The sequence below is a fragment of the Chrysemys picta genome, chromosome 2 (genome assembly GCF_011386835.1).
Source record: "Chrysemys picta bellii isolate R12L10 chromosome 2, ASM1138683v2, whole genome shotgun sequence".
NCBI classification, from domain to species: domain Eukaryota; kingdom Metazoa; phylum Chordata; order Testudines; family Emydidae; genus Chrysemys; species Chrysemys picta.
This window is the reverse complement of record NC_088792.1, coordinates 70,427,859-70,433,858: the sequence shown is the minus strand read 5'-3', so window position 1 is coordinate 70,433,858 and position 6,000 is coordinate 70,427,859.

Here is a 6,000-nt window from a genome sequence, read left to right as displayed (position 1 = left end):
AGCCTTAGAATCGTAGTTCATAACACAGTCCACCTGAGACTATTTTTGAGTGATTCAGTTGGCTACATGATAGCAAATACTAGGACTAATTATTTGTTCTTTTTTCTAATATTTTTAGCATACAATGGATACGGAGTCTGATTCTGTATCAGGTATACCAGTTTGACACCAATGTAACTCAGATGAATTTGGTGGAATTACTCCGGATTTCCACTGGTGTAAGAAAGAGCAGAATAAGGCCCACTTATCAGTATTTCTGGTGTGAAAAGTGTACTAACTATAGGGAATATCTATAATACTATGGTAACGCTAATTTGTTTTAACATTTTAATGGCCATTCTTGTACTCATCAAGAGAACACTAAAGATTTCCCAGACTGATTCTGATAAGCTGAGGCATGTCAGTTACTGCAGGCTATATGATGGGGAGAAAGCTATAAAAAAAGATTAGTCTTCCACTGTGATGCCATCTTCAACATAGTTTGCAATGTGATCACTTCTTTGGCGGTCTCATTAAGAGAAACCCAGGATAATATTAGTGATGTTTATTACTTCTGCTATTTTAGATTTTGTTTTATTTGTAAATGTGAAATTTAGTTCTCATATTAAAATATGAGATTAGCAACTGAACCTATGAAAGCTCTGTAATGTGTTTCAGTCTTGCCTGGTTACATACATATCTATTTACTGGTTATGAAAGAAATGGAGCTGAAATGTAATAAGGTTAAGACTCTGGTAGGAATTGCTATGGGTTAATCTATGAATAGTGATATGCAATAATAGGATGCACATTATACATGATCAGGTCAGTGAAGGGTAGTTATTCTATTCTGGGTTATAATATTTTCCAGTGTGAATGCACTGATCTCACTTGTATGGGGGTTAGTGGATGTTTTTTATATGCCTATAGTGCTTGATTTCAATGGGAACTATACAGGAAAGCTTCCCAGATAAGAATACGTAGGTACACATTAGAAAGACAATAGGGGCCAGCTGTTAGATTAAAAGTTTCTGTATCATGTCTCCAACAAGCTGTAAACCTTGTTTTGCCAGGTGGGGAACTAGAAAGCAAAAGAAGACTAAAGAGTTAAAAAGATTCTTGGAGAGGGAGACTAGCAAGGGGTTCACCTGTGAGCAGCTGTCTAGGCAGAGAAGCTGGCACAGGCTGGCACTATGGAGGAATCTGAAAGAATTGGTCCTCCCACATCCAGGGAATGGTAAGCCGTAGGGAAGAATACATATAGATACAGTACGTTCTATTGGCTTTGAGATACACTTTCTCTAAAATGCTTTTGTTCTAAATAAACAATACTTTACTTTAAGGAAGCTGTTTGATCACTAATTACCACTGTCATTGTCTTGGAAGGAACAGAAATGCAGGGTCTGAGCCCAAGTCACACGTGCAAAGGTAATCATAGGTAAGACACATGGAACTGCCAACCAGTACCTGGATGGAAAGTGAGGGACTCCTGTGATAGCCTGAGACCTAGAAGGGGTTCACTTGGGGAGACCAAGAGGGGTCAGAGGTGCAGTCCACCCAAAGCAGTAACACTGGCAATTCCATTTATATTTTCTAATGTATTTTCTTCTCTTTATATTCATGAACAGTAGAGATACGGAAATGAGTCTTGTCCCATGAAGCATGTATGTCTCAGTAGGCATGTCATATGATTAACAAAACTGAATAGGCCATTTCTCTCTATTGCAAGAAAACCACTAGCAACAACATAATCACATTTTAAAATATGTAACTATTGTAGTAAAACCTGTGTAGACCCTAATTGAGGAGATGGTTTGCCAGAGAGGCACAACTAAGAGTAAGAAGATGTTGAACCAGATCCATACCTGGTGAAAATTGGCGTAGCTCCATTTACATCAATGGAGCTATGCTGATTTATGCCAGCTGAGGCTCTTCAGATCGTATAAATTTTTCATCTTTTATTAAAGATTTACATCTTACTGAAGGAAGTTCCTAACATAAAATTGAGCTTGTTTCCATTATACATTTGTAATCAATGTCTTTAGTTTCACTCACATTGTGTAAATAAATTGTTTGCCTACTGTAACTAAGTCTGTGAATGCTAGCTCTTGAAGCATTTTTGTTTCAAAAACATTTTTGTCATTATTATTCTCAGTAGTCAAACACAATTTACATCTCACTAACTTAATTGTACATGCTTTAAAAGGTATAATGAAGCCTTTGATCATTGACAAACTGGACTGTATGTGTGCTGATCACCAAATTTAAAACTATGTTGGGTTTGTGCTTGGTATCTTCTTAAAAATTCAATGAGGTGTTGGCAGATGTAATGTCGTTCTCTTTCTTTTTAAAATATTGATTATTGTAACACCTAAATACATCATTTGGTAGATCATAAAATATAGGGAAATATGAAACTTATTAAATCTATTTTTTATTGAAAAATGCAGCCTTGTCAAAATGTTTCACAGACCAATTTTGACAAAATTTTCAGCTGCTCAGTGAAACAATGGAAATGAAACAAAAATGTGTTTAGTTTCTAATTGAAGCTTTCATTTAGTTCTCATTTTCAAAAATGAAAAAAATTCTCCTCCTTTCTTTCTCTTCCCAGATCAAAAAAATTATGTTTTGGTTTAGAAAAATCAAAACAAAAATGTCAATTAAATGAAAATGTTCATTTCATGTAGAATGTTATTGAAAAAAAAATCAAATTTCCCATAAAATATTTTGAATAAAATAAAAATATTTTTTAAATTTTAAGACATAAAACCGCATTTTTCGAGCTGATTTAAATAAAAGTGTTATCTCTACTTAAACAATTCCTTGAATTATTTTTAGCATTAGTATGGGAAAAGTTATATGCTTATTATAAAGAAGAGTATAGAATGTGTTTATACCGTCTTCATGAACATATTTAAGATTAATGAGAACAGGGTACAATTAATTAATTGCAGAATGCCTAGAAACTGTGGTGATGGGTGTATGATGAAGAAAGACAGACCACACTGTCTTTACAGAAGGGATTAACTATGCTATGTTAAAAGCAGTATAGCGAGAGCCATTTAAAATGTGCAACAACTTTATTGCTCCTACATATTTATAAATAGTAAAACATTTTTTTATTTACCAGTAGATGGTGATCCTTGTATTACATATTCAGCTATATCTTATTTTCTGCTTGTAACAAACCATTTGTACAGTATTAATTTGAATAATTTTAGGAACATGAAATTTGTCATCAGCTCTGAGGGAGCCAGATTTTATTTTTTCTTAAAATATATATTTTCGAGAAAGAGGGTCTAGGGACTTGGGAGAATAGGAAAGGAAGAGGAGGTTACCAGTTTAAAATAGTCAGTCAAGAGGACTGTCAATGTCATTATCTTAGTATCAGTGCCTTAAGGTGGAGTTACTAAGATTACCTCCTGGTTGACAAAGGGACAATAAAAAGAGAGACCCTTTTCTGGATATCCTAAAGCAAAGGTTATTCTCCAGAAGTTACAAGATCAAATCCTGGCTTCCATTGAAGTCAATGTTAAAACTCCCACTAACGCCAATGAGTCCATGTAGCAGGGCGTTGTTGGGCCCTCCTGGCTCCTGCCCCTGCTGTGCTGACAAAGTCACTCGGAGACCCTGGGGTTCAGTAACCACTGGTGCCATTTATTTACAGGTTGTGCTCCCGCCACCTTTTCACCATACACAGCTTGGGTTGTAGCGTCTGCACCCAGGAGGGAAGCGCTATCGCTCTGCTTCCACTCCCCCTCTTTTCTGGGCTTCCTTCCTCCCAGCCTTTTGTACAACCCTAGGGTAATTGGGCAGGCAGCTGTCTCCCCTTCATCAATTAGGCGCAGGTTTTCTCTAGCCAGCTCCAATTTACTTCCTTTAATGGGAGCTGGCGTGACAGAGGGCTGAGTCAGCAGTTCTTGCCAAGCACCCTGTCACAAGTCCAGGATTTCACCCATCATATGTAGAGTACAACACACCATGTGTATATACATATTGTGCATGATGGGGCCTATCCAAAACTCAGGGAAGTCATTGGGATTCTTTCCAATGAATTCCATGGGCTTTGGATCAGGTTGTGTGAATGCACATTTTATGATATTTGTGTTTCCCTTTTGTATTAATTCATCATTATACTTTTCTCTACACTTAATGAATTATTACACGTCACAAACAACTTTTGGCGTACAATACAAATACAACTGAGGTACAAATGCTACAGAAGAGAACAGATAGACCAGGGGTGGGCAAACTATTTGGCCTGAGGGCCACATCTGGGTATGGAAATTGTATGGCAGGCCATAAATGCTCACGAAATTGGGGGTTGGGGTGCAGGAAGGGGTGAAAGCTCTGGCTGAGATGCGGTCTCTGGGGTGGGGCCAGAAATTAGGAGTTCAGGGTGCCGGAGGGGGCTCCTGACTGGGACAAAGGGTTGGGGTACCTGGGTGGTGTGAAGGCTCCGGCTGGGGTGAGGGCTCTGGGGTGGGGCTGGGCCAGGGGGTTGGGGCAAGGGAGAGAGTCAGGGGTGCAGGCTCTGGGCGGCACTTACCTCAAGCAGCTCCCAGAAGCAGCGGCATGTCCCCCCTCCAGCTCCTACACGGAGGCATGGCCAGGCAGGTCTGCGCACTGCCCTGTACACAGGCACCACCCCGCAGCTCCCACTGGCTGAAGTTTCTGGCCAATGGGACCCGTGGGGGCAGCGCTTGGGGCAGGGGCAGTATGCGGAGCCCCCTGGCTGCCCCTACATGTAGGAGCCTGAGTGGGGACATGCTGCTGCTTCCGTGAGCCACATGGCGTGGGGCAAGCCCCTGACCCCACTCCATGACGGGAGCTCAAGGGCCAGGTTAAAATGTCTGGAGGGACGGATGCAGGCCCCGGGCCATAGTTTGCCCACCCCTGAGATAGACCCTAGTTAATTAAGGAACTGCAGAGTAACCTGAGCTCAGCAAGAGTATAACAGATTGCCTTAATATTGATTCATCTGCTTCTTAATCTTCTCCAACTCAACTACCTTCCTTTCTTAATAACAGCATCATTAGTTTCTCTCTCTCATGAGGCCATTAAAATAGAGGAACTCATTTGGATACATCAGCAGATGTTTCTCTTACCACTCTTCTATTTGGTAGGCCTAATATACTTTTCAAGTGACTTAAATAAATCTCCTTTGTTCTTACTCTGATTATTATTAATAATCATATACCACCAATATTTTGCAGGACACCTTATAAAGATTAAAAAACACACACACACACGCGCCTTGAATTTATAATATAAACTACACAGGCATAGACTACTGAGAGACAAATGATAGGGATGGGGAAAGAAGGGATAAGGTTTCAAACAAACAAAAATGAGCCATATTATATAGGGAGCAACTTATGAATTCAGATTTTTTAAATAGAGAAATAATGCAGAAAGAGATATCACAGGAGGAGAAGTCAATGAAAGAAAGCAAGGTGGAAAAAGTGAGTTTGGAGGGAGGATGTAATGGAGGAATCTGGCACAGTAATTTGTCATTCTAGGTCTTGGGAACAGTCAGGGGGAAAAGACAGCGAAGTGTAAAGGGAAGAGGTGACAAATGAGAGCACATAGGTGAAAAAAGTGAACCAAGCACATGGGAGAAGATGGGAAACAACAGGAGATGGGAAACAGGGAGCGCAAAGGTAAGCAGAAAAAATGAAGAGTCTATTTATATAAGGAGAAAAACATCAAGATGGTTTTCATTACATAAATATGAAGAAAAGGATACAAGTGAGCACTTGGAGCCTGATCCAACTCTTGTTGGCTTTAACAGGCTATATGCAGTCCTCTCCTGACTCACCCTTCACAGGGTACAGAGGCAGGAGGGTGTGCTGGGGGCTTGGCAGCAGCAGTAAGGGGCATGGAGTGCTTTGTACTCTGGCTACCACCAAGATCAGGGATCCCAGAGGTGACTTTATGCTGTTTTAGCCTCCATCCCTTAGGTTCTGTGCTGAGTAAATCTCAGGAAGACCTGAGGATCAGGCCCACAGGACTGAAATG